The sequence below is a fragment of the Osmerus mordax genome, chromosome 11 (genome assembly GCF_038355195.1).
Source record: "Osmerus mordax isolate fOsmMor3 chromosome 11, fOsmMor3.pri, whole genome shotgun sequence".
Classification (NCBI taxonomy): Eukaryota; Metazoa; Chordata; class Actinopteri; order Osmeriformes; family Osmeridae; genus Osmerus; species Osmerus mordax.
This window is the reverse complement of record NC_090060.1, coordinates 6,295,129-6,305,964: the sequence shown is the minus strand read 5'-3', so window position 1 is coordinate 6,305,964 and position 10,836 is coordinate 6,295,129.

Below are 10,836 nucleotides of genomic sequence, written 5' to 3'. Positions count from 1 at the left end.
TCCCTCTCCTCCCCTCCCTCCATCTTAACCTCTCCCCCCTTCCTCTCCTCCCCTCCCTCCATCTTAACCTCTCCCCCCCTCTCCTCCCCTCCCTCCATCTTACCCTCTCCCCCCCTCTCCTCCCCTCCCTCCATCTTAACCTCTCCCCCCCCTCTCCTCCCCTCCCTCCATCTTAACCTCTCCTCCCCTCCCTCCGTCTTAACCTCTCCCCCCTTCCTCTCCTCCCCTCCCTCCATCTTAACCTCTCCCCCCCTTCCTCTCCTCCCCTCCCTCCATCTTAACCTCTCCCCCCTTCCTCTCCTCCCCTCCCTCCATCTTAACCTCTCCCCCCTTCCTCTCCTCCCCTCCCTCCATCTTAACCTCTCCCCCCTTCCTCTCCTCCCCTCCCTCCATCTTAACCTCCCCCCCCCCTCTCCTCCCCTCCCTCCATCTTAACCTCTCCCCCCCCCCTCTCCTCCCTTCCCTACATCTTAACCTCTCCCCCCCTCCCTCTCCTCCCCTCCCTCCATCTTAACCTCTCCCCCCTCCCTCTCCTCCCTCCGTCTTAACCTCTCCCCCCTCCATCTCCCTCTCCCCCCTCCCTCTCCTCCCAGGCCCAACGTGTGTGGAGACAGATGCTGCTCAGGATGGAACATCTCTCCCAAGACCAACAAGTGCACCAAGCGTGAGTGCTCCCTGCTTTCGTTGCCCAGTACTAAGGAACATTGGAGTTGAGATGTTATTGTTACACTTTACTAACTTTGTTACAAAAACACTTTAGTGTGTGATATGGTGCCTGGTGGCTGAGATGTGGTTATTTTTTTACTGCACCTGGTTAAATACATACCTCAAATTAACTCCAACCACCGATATAGTCTTAGAACCATGCACCTTTAATCCTGATCACTGTGATCCCTGATACAGCCAACCTAAATTAAATGAGTTTGAAAATGATCCTGACCCATAAGACCACAGTGACCAGTGTTTCCCCTAGGTTTACAGCTTTGGGGGAGGGGGGGGGGGGGACAGACAGACAGAAATGACATGCCGTCATGTAAATAAGATGAATAACATAAGGCCATTTAGTTTCTTTAATAAAAGAGCAAGCTATAGACCTGTTTTATAGGAAAGGTAACCTTAACTGATTCATTGTGTGATCGGGCGCAAAAAAAAAAAAATACATATATTTTACCTTCCAGGGGGGGGGGGGGGCGTTGGGGGGGGGCGGGGGCGCCCCTAATATAATGGTAGGGGGAAACACTGGTGACAGAGGATAATGTTCGGCAGGGTGAGTATTTAAATAAATGCCTGAATCCATAAGATCCAATCACTACTTAGAGGGAGAGCGAGCCAGCCAATAGGATTTGTGTCGGCGGGGCAGTGTGCAGTGGAATGTCCACTGGGCGCCAGCTGGAGCTTGTAATATCTGTTCATCCCAGCCCAGTCCCGTGTTTCCTCCTCCTCCTACCTCCTGACCTGGTCCTGACACACCTGTCAGACAGCCCGCCACGAGAAGTCTGTCTGTCTGCTGCCTGGCTGGCTGGCTGTTTATCTGTCTGTCCTGTTTGAGTGTCTGGCTGGCAGTGTATTAGCCACTTGGATGTCTTGAGAGAGAGAGAGAGAGACAGACAGACAGACAGAGAGACCAGGACAGATCCGAACAGAACCGACCCAAGAGGCTTTGTGTCAAAACCATCTCAATCAGCAGACTGTAACCCTAACCCTGACAGACGGACACACACACACACATTTTGTCCCTGCTGCTGCCCGGCTGAATGAGGGAGGTGGTGGGGAGATGACGAGGGAGTTGGGGGTAGGGGAATGTCATCTGTGGTCAGTGGGCCATCCAGCTGCACTCCAGGGGACTTCGTCTGGACACAATGACCCCAGCGCGGGGGTGGGGGGTGGAGACGGGAGGAGTCCCAGGATGCAAGGGCCTGAGTGGGGGAGAGATTCAAGGCTATAAGGGGCCGGATGAGAACAGGGCTGGGGCTCGTGGGGGTCTGGAAGAGGGGGGGGGAGGTACCATGTTAACCCTGCATTCTGTATGCATGACTACCTCCCTTCCTGTATCCATGGCCTTGGACTGGTCCTGCTTTCTCTCTCTCCCCCCCCTTCCCCCTCTCTCTCTGTCTCCACCTTTCTTTCTGTTTCTCTCTGCTTTGCCCTGCATTCACTTTTTTTATTTCAGGGGAGGGAAATCTTGAAAGCTTCTCAATTGGTTGCTTCACCCGTTAAAGATCCAGTTCTTTTAAAAGGGGCGTGGTCCAGCCGTTTCACTGGGACGGTAAAAAGAAAAGAACGCATTCTGAGATAGCGAGGTTTGGTTCTCTCCACAGTATCTGACCCGCATGCGAGTCCTCCTGCTTAGCACTGGTTTGAATCCTCTTGTCTCTTCTCCTCTCATCTTTCCTCTCCTTGCTTGCTCTCCTTCTCCCCTCCCCTCCCCTCCCCTCCCCTCCCCTCCCCTCCCCTCCCCTCCCCTCCCCTCCCCTCCCCTCCCCTCCCCTCCCCTCCCCTCTCCTCCCCTCCCCCCCCCTCCCCTCCCCTCCACAGCGAGGTGTGTTCCCAGATGTCATAACAACGCGGTCTGCAGACATGCGAACGTGTGTGAGTGCCGGCATGGCTTCCACGGCCCTCGCTGTGAGTTTACCAGTGTGACCTACGCCCTGACTGGCCTCCCCTGGGGATACTTCAGACCCACCAGCCACCCTCTGGTCAGGACTGTTCCTGGGCCAAACACCTCCAACCAGCCCCTGAACCAACCAACCCAGCCTCCAAGGACTGCAACCCAGCCTCCAACTACCACAACCCAGCCTCCAACTAAGCCAAACCAGCCTCCAATCACAACTCCCCAGCCTTCATCTGCCCCCACCCAGCCTTCAACCACAACTCCCCAGCCTCCACCAACCCAGCCTCCAACAACCCCTACCCCTATCAGAACCCCCACCCAGTCTCCAACCGTCACCCTTTCCCCAACCTCAGCCCCAGCCCTAGCCACCACCCCCATCCCACCTCCAGCCAGCCTCCAGGCCTCAGCCCCTTCCCAGGCCTTCTCTACCCCTCCAGCACCCTCCCAGCCCCCTCCTCCAGCTGGGGGGACTGAAGGGCCAGGAGGCAGCCCGCCCAGCCCCCCTCCTCCAGGGGCTGAGAAGAAGCAGTACAGTGTCCGCTGGCAGCCACTCAGGTGGGTCTCTGGTCTCTCCTCCACCCTTCTGTTCCTACTGTCCTGCCAGCTGATAACAGACGGGCTTGTCCACTGGAGGTGACGATGTGTCTCTGTTCTCACCCCTCCCTGCAGATACGTATCACCTCCTGGTGTGTGTGTGCGTATGGACCTGTGTGTGTGTGTCTGTGTGTGTTGTTGTGTGCACATTTGTGTATTTAGTCATTTGTGTATGTGTGAGTGTGTGTCTGTGTAAGTGTGTTTGTATGTGTGTGAGTGTACCTATGGAGGCGTGTGTGTGCATGTCCACCTGATGCAGGCCAGGTGTGAGAGAGGGAGAGCAGGGCTCCTGGCCAACCAGCCCGGCAGCTGATTGGCTGTCTGACTGCAGCACATGCTAACCCAACAGCACACCAGTAAATTACGATCCATCTGAACCATCTCCTTTATGTCCTCTATGAATCTTTATTTGATTTTGCAGTGCGGGTTATAAGCTGAACGGTTAGGCGGAATATTCCAGACCGTAATGTCAATGCAATATCACATCTACTGTTTCACTGTCAGTGTGACTGGTGAATAATGCTAGCTAGCTGTGTGTTGCCATGGTAGATCGTAGTGATGCTATCTGTTGTGGCTACGTGTTGATGTTGTCAAGTAGAGAGATAGTGTCTGAGACACTGTACAGTAGGGCAGGTCCAGTCCTTACAGCGTGGTGCTGCTATGCACATGTTAGTCTGCAGGTGGAGCTGTTCTCCTCATAATTCTGACTGTACTGCATATCAGATGGGTCTACTGTATACCAAACAGAGGCTCCACGTACAGACGTAAGACGTGTGCTTGAGAGTGTGTGGGGTGAGTTAAGAGTTTTGTGTGTGTCTGTGTGGAGTGTGTGTGAGTTTGGGTGTGTTTTCGTGGAGTGTGTTTCAGTGTATGTGTGTGTGTGTGTCTCTTTAGCACCAATAAATCGGTGTTGTTTATGCAGATTGGTTAGGTATAGTTTTGGTCCTAAATTACAGCACTGTCTGATTGTTGTGTTGATGTTTGTGTAGAGGAAGGTTCACAGTGACTCAAAGACACAGCTGTCCTGGAGGCCGACACAGGAAAACATCCTCTGAGTGAAATGAAAAATAAATCTGTTCAGTCTCATCATGGGTCTGTAGCCAAGATAACTGCTGGAAGACTGTCTCGTTAATGTTCATTATTCATAGTTAGTCTGAGGTTTGAAAGGTAGTTATTTCAAGGACTCTTCTTTAAAAGTTCAAATATTATTGAGTTTGTTTGTGAATGTCTGTGGGTCTGTGTGTGTGTGTGTGTGGGGGGGGGGGGGGGTGAGTGTGTGTAAGTGTTACAAGGTTGCCCCCAGCTTCCAGGACTGATGAGGAAAGCATAGCTGACTACCTCCTTCTATCACTGCTGCTAAACACACACACACACACACACACACTCAGGAGGAACTGCTAAAGACATAGAGTACTAGGCCCTGGGAAATAGATAAGCGTTGCAGTTTTGCTATACCACTGGTTTTAATGCACTCTCCTCTCTCCACTGTTACTGGTTCTTATTCAACCCACTATATGTCTTTAATATCTGTTATTGGCCACATGGATGGAAAGAAGAGTCCTAGATACACTGTACAGTATGAGCATGTGTGTGTGTGTCATCTGAAATATTACTAAATGGATGTATTTTTCTTTGGCAAAAACATGAGTGTCAAGTGAGTTCCAGAAGGACTATTCATGTGTTTTGGAGTGAGGTCTGGGTCATTTAATACATGCTGGAAAGGATGGATCATTTCTCTCTCTTCTGGCTGCTTTCTTCGTTCCTTTCTCTCACTCCCTCCATCACACTTCTCCAACCCCTCTCTGTCCTTCTCTCTTTGTCTCTCTCCCTCTCTGTCCTTTTCTCTCCGTCTCTCTCTCCCTCTCAGTCTCTCTCCCTCCCTGTCCTTCTCTCTCAGTCTCTCTCTCCCTCTCCGTCTCTCTCTCCCTCTCTGTCCTTCTCTCTCCGTCTCTGTCTCTTCCATGTCAAACTGTCGCTGTTGGCTAACCACACGGCATGTCGGAGCGAGGTCAAAGGTCAACTCGACAGTTCTGCTTGGGGGTCTCCTTCCCTCTCCAGTTCTTTTCGGGCTCTTCTCACACTCGACACCATGTGATCTCATCCTGTTACAGGGTGTTGAGTGTTCACAGGCTGCAGCGGTGGGATGTCGGGGTTGGCCTGGTTGAGGGCTGTTCTTTAGGACCGCTTCACTCTTCACTGTCAGGGCTACGCGGGTGGAGTTATGCTCTGAGTAAACATCAGTCTGACAATAGACCATTAAACTGGCAGGCAAAGAAGTAGCTGGCTGCTGATAACATGGTGAATGTGTGTGTGTGTGTCCGTGTGGTGTTCATCTATGTCTATGTGCCAGCTACAGAACTGTGCGACTGCATTTTAACGGGCCCCTCCAATCGTTTTCCGTTTGTGTTCGTTAGATGTTGTGAACTTGTGTCAAAACAACATTCTTACTGTCCGTCGCCTCCGACGCAAATGGTAACCATCAAGCTGGAGATGCTGTCAAAAACACTTGGCCTGTTACCAGACCTCCAGAGTCCTTTCTCTCTCTCTCCCTCCTCTTCCTTCTCTCTCTGTCCCTCTTGCTCTTTCCCTCCCTCCCTCTCTCTCTCTCTCTCTCTCTCTCTCTCTCTCTCTCTCTCTCTCTCTCCTCTCTCTCTCTCTCTCTCTCTCTCTCTCTCTCTCTCTCTCTCTCTCTCTCTCTCAGAGCACAGATAAACAGTAGATATCCTCACTCTGTGGTGATTCTGGCTGTGTTCACATGGGCCTGGTCTGGTTCTGATCAAGCTGTTGTGTGTGAGACCACAGCAACGGTTCAGTTCTCCACCAGTCAAAACGAGCGGAACCTTCTTAACTGCTAGGTCGGACCTCAGGGTGGCAGCGGTGTGTTCGCTGGTGACGTCATCAGCTCGCCGTTCTCACGTTCCACACTTGGAGAACGCAGAGTCTGAGCATGTCTGGGAAACTCTGAACGCTTGTACTTATCTCCCTATTCTTCCCCTCCTCCTCCTCTCACTTCCTTTCCTTCTTTCCTCTCCTCGTCTCCTTTCCCTACTCCCCTCCTCCTTTACTCCACCTCTCTTCCCCTCATCCTCCTCTGTTCTCCTCCTTCCCCTCCTCTTCATCCTCCTCCTCTCCAGTCTGAAGGAGGCCCAGGCTGTGCTGTTGAAGAAGGCTCTGTCGCATGGGGGGCGGGGCAACAACATGGCCGCCCTCCTGATGAAACACATCGAATCAGAGAGGAAGAAACTCAGCTTGTCCACTCCCTCGGCTTCCGCCTCGTCATCCTCCTCTTCCTCGGCCCAGCAGGAAGGCAGGACCAGGGTGAAGAGCTTCCACACTCAGAAGGGCCAGTACAGCATCCACATCACCAGTCCTGCAGGTCAGAGGTCAACCTGCACAGTTCCCCAGCACACCTCAGACAGCACAGAGAGAAAACATGAAACTGACCTGAGCCCAACATACAGGCCATCCCTCTGTGTGCAAATGTGCATGTCTGTATGTACGTGTGTTTGTGTAGGTCTGTTTATCGTTGTGTGTGTGTGTGTGAAGGTCTGTATGTCTGTGTGTGTGTAGGTCTGTATGTTTGGGTGTCGATGTGTGTATGTGGTTGTTACACAACGCGTAAAACGTGTGAAAGAATGTCTCAAAAAATGTTGTGCCATCGTATGGAATATCTGATGGGATATTTCCCCCTGATCCTTTTCAATGCTACGTGTCCGTTTTTCTCCCGCTCCCGCCTGTGGGCGAACAAGATAAGGTCAGTGTGGTACAGGAGAGAGTTCCATGGCCTGATATTCTCCCTGATAGCCCATTGTGACCACTTCCTTTCTTTGTGAGGCTGGCTGGCGTGCTAGCTGTTGCCCCGGTCCAGAGTGAGTAGGTTCAGGGCGATGATGGATGATCGGCCCATTGCTCTAGGAAAGGGCTCGATCCTTTGACCTCACTGGCGTGCAGACAGAAGTCAAATAACGTTTAGACTGGCACACTGTACCTGGAAGACTGGCTGGTCAACTCTAGATTACATACTGGTAAACTCTATATTATATGGCTGATGTAGTCTTACATGTGAGAGACTGGCATCAAAAGTCACTCAAACTGGGACTTGTAGTCAATTTGAACACGTCCAACAATCCACAGCACATTCCCATATAAAAAATACACAGTTGTGTTTCTCATAGCGGAAAATGACCTGTCCTCTGTCTGCCATCTGTACTGGTTTGGTAATGTGTGTTTAGTTTATGTAGCAGAGACTGGTTTCTCTACCAGGCTGTTTACCTAGCAGGCTGTTGAATGTGCTTTATAGTTCAGTGCTGTTAAGGCCCCCCTCCTCTCCCCAGTTGAGTCTCTCGGACGGTGGATGGTTGGCAGAAGGGGGGTGTGATGGTCATCACTCCCACGCCTGGTCAGGACATTAGCTCATAGTTAAACACTTGACCAGACCCACGGTCAACAACACTAGAGAGGGCTTCAAGAACCTCTCTCTCTCTCCCGGGCCATCTCTATCGCTCATTTCTCTCTCTCTCTATTTCTCTCTCTTTCTAATGATCTTTTTCTCTTGCGTGTTCCGTACGTATTGGTTAAATTCTTATCGAAACATTCACTTGTTAATACCAGGGACTGGCCTCACCTGTGTGTGTGTATGTGTGTGTGTGTGTGTATGTGTGTGTGTGTGTGTATGTATCTGTGTGTGTGAGAGAGACTCTACACTCCACAAGTGTGTCCTACTCTCTATTAATAGTATAGGAGGCTGAAAGTGCAGTGGCAGATCCTGATGTTTTGCACGGAAAGTTACAGTAGGGCTTTTTTGTTTCATTTCCCCCCTCACAACACATTCAAACGCCTGGTTTGAATGTGTCCGTTCTAAAGATGCGGTCCAATTTCCACTCCACCAGCTCCTCCACCAGCTCCTCTCTACTGCAGGAGCTGAGCTGGAGCCCCCAATTATCCACAACCGTCTGTATATTCCTGAGGGGGGGGGGGGGGGGGGGGGGGGGGAGAGAGAGAAAGGCGAAAGAGAGAGAGAGAGAGAGAGAGGGGGGAGAGAGAGAGAGAGAGAGAGAGGGAAGGAGAGATTGGGAGATAGGTCTTCTCTGAACTCCTACTGGCTTCATGGAGTTCATACTCTCATACTCACCTAACCCCCCCCGTCCCCCGTCCCCCCCCCCAGTCTCCCCAGTGTTAAGCCAGTGTGTGAATGTGTTCCTGGTAGCCCGGAGGACAGAGTGGTGAGAAAGCTTGTTAATCCCCATGGAGGGATGTATTGACAGGTCTGTAGCAGCATTCACACGTCTCCCCCCCCCACAGCCTTCACACCTGTCAATCACAGCCAGTAAGCCTACACATTTTTACAACAAACAGAGAATTAACCCTGCTTTGAGGTTGAAAGGTTTGTTCTGTGAACCCAACCCAGCCGCATTCTCTCAGATGACATTTTCTTGAACCCAACCCAGCCGCATTCTCTCAGATGACATTTTCTTGGTTTTTCGATCGGTCGATAATCGTTTTTAAGCATGGTGAAGGAAAACGTTGAATCTGCGCACAGACTGGTAACCCACACGGTAAACCATGAGGTCACCTCCACACACACATACACGCAGACATGTAAACAAACACACCCTGAGGCTTACACAAAGATAAACAGCACACAGACATGGTCTCACACACAAACACTGTTTATAATGCCCTGCCTGGTCCCACCCAGCCTCAACCAGCCCCGGCCTCAGCCCAAGTCCCCAGCCTCAGCCCCAGTCCCCAGCCCCCTTCCCCAGCTGTAATTGATGGTGTTTGTGTAGCTGCTGTGTCCAGGGGTGGAGGGGCTAGTTGTGTTATATGGACCACAGCTTCTCATTGGTCATAGAAATAATAATCCCATCTCGGACACAGGGGTGTGTGTGTGTGTATGTGGGTGCGTGAGTCTGTGTGTGCACGCTTGTGTGTGTGTGTGTATTGGCGTGCTGCTTCACTGCCAATGGGATGTAGACCAGCCTTCCTCCCCATCAGGGGCTGAAACTGGCCCTCTGCTCCGCTGGCCCCTGGGGGCCCAACATGGTGTACAGCTGTCTGAGTCAACAGCATCAGGGCTGAAGACAGGTGACTGGTGAGTTATGATCCTGCACATTATGGGATGGGGGCCCTGACCAGGAGGGGAGAGGCGAGCCGTGATCTCACTGACCCAGGCTGACTACTGAGGAACACCTGCTACACACACACACACACTCCTTCACTGACAGACACACACACATATACACACACACGCACCGACAGACACACACACATATACACACACACTCACCGACAGACACACACACACACACTCCTTCACTGACAGACACACACACACACAGGTCCTCCCATGGTTATCTAGGATATTCACTTTGTATCCTATCTACACTGTGACACCACTGTCCCTCCACCTCACCCTCCCTCCCTCTCTCGCCTTCCCCTCCCCTCTTTCTCCTCTCCCCCACACCTATAAGCTGGGGGAGCTATGTGATGTTATTATTCCTCCCAGCTGGGCTTGTGCCAACACATACACCCCAGACCACCGCCACAAACACAACTCGTTTGTGTTTCACGGCTAATTAGCAGAGAAACGGTCGACAGCGGAGGGTAACTCTCCGTACCGGTCCCTGTAGGAACGTTTGGTAGAACGTTCCGGATTTTTCCACTCTCCGCCAGGTCACTGGGCAGGGTAACAAGCTGTTTCCATCCCATGTCTTGGTAGGTAGGACTTTGTCTCACTAAACTAGATCCATAAAACACTTTCACAGCTGTGCAGGTTTGGGCTCACAGTGGTGGACAGTGTTAGGTGTTGGGCAAGGCTTGTATGAAGGTATTTACAGTGTGAAACCTCCACTCAACGACACGAAGAAAGGACAAATAAAATACCTACTCCTGTGTGTTTTTGTGTGTATGGTATGAGAAAGAGAGAGAGCAAGCTGACTTTACTGCAGTTTACAACACCAACGAGGACCTGAAACCCAACTTCCCTTGCCTCATCCTCCTCCTCTCTTCCCCTCTCCCCTCTTCCCCTCCTCCCTGTGGTCTCTTCTATGACAGAACGCTGCACGTTATGAAAGTTGTGGTGGAGGGGGGAGCAATTACAGTTGCGGCATGGGACTGGGCAAAAACACAGTGTTCTCTCTTTTACACACACACACATATTATATCTCTTTCCCTTACACACACACACACAGATTCTCTTTTGCTTTACTGTATCTTTCTCTCTCACACACACACTCTATCTCTTTCCCTCACACATACACACACACACACACAGAGTGAAGAGTTAACAGTGCACGCTGATGAATGGGATCTCTTATAAACATTGTGTTTGGAGCCAGGCCCAGAGCACACTGGCTACATTGCCTCCAATTAAGTGGACAGGCACTCTCTCCTTCTCTCTGTAACAAGTCAGACACCGAACCTTTCTGGGACACACACACACGTGTGCGGAGCCTTGTGTCGTTTGCGTGTTCAAGAAAAAAAGGAAGAGGAGGAAGCATCGGCTCTGGGGTTGTTGTTTTTTTTTCTTTTTCTTTTTTTTTCCTCTTCACGTTTTTCTTCCCTCCTTTCCTCTGCTCGTCGTTTTCCAGCGGGTACAGAAGAGAGAGAGAGAGAGAGAGGAAAACAGA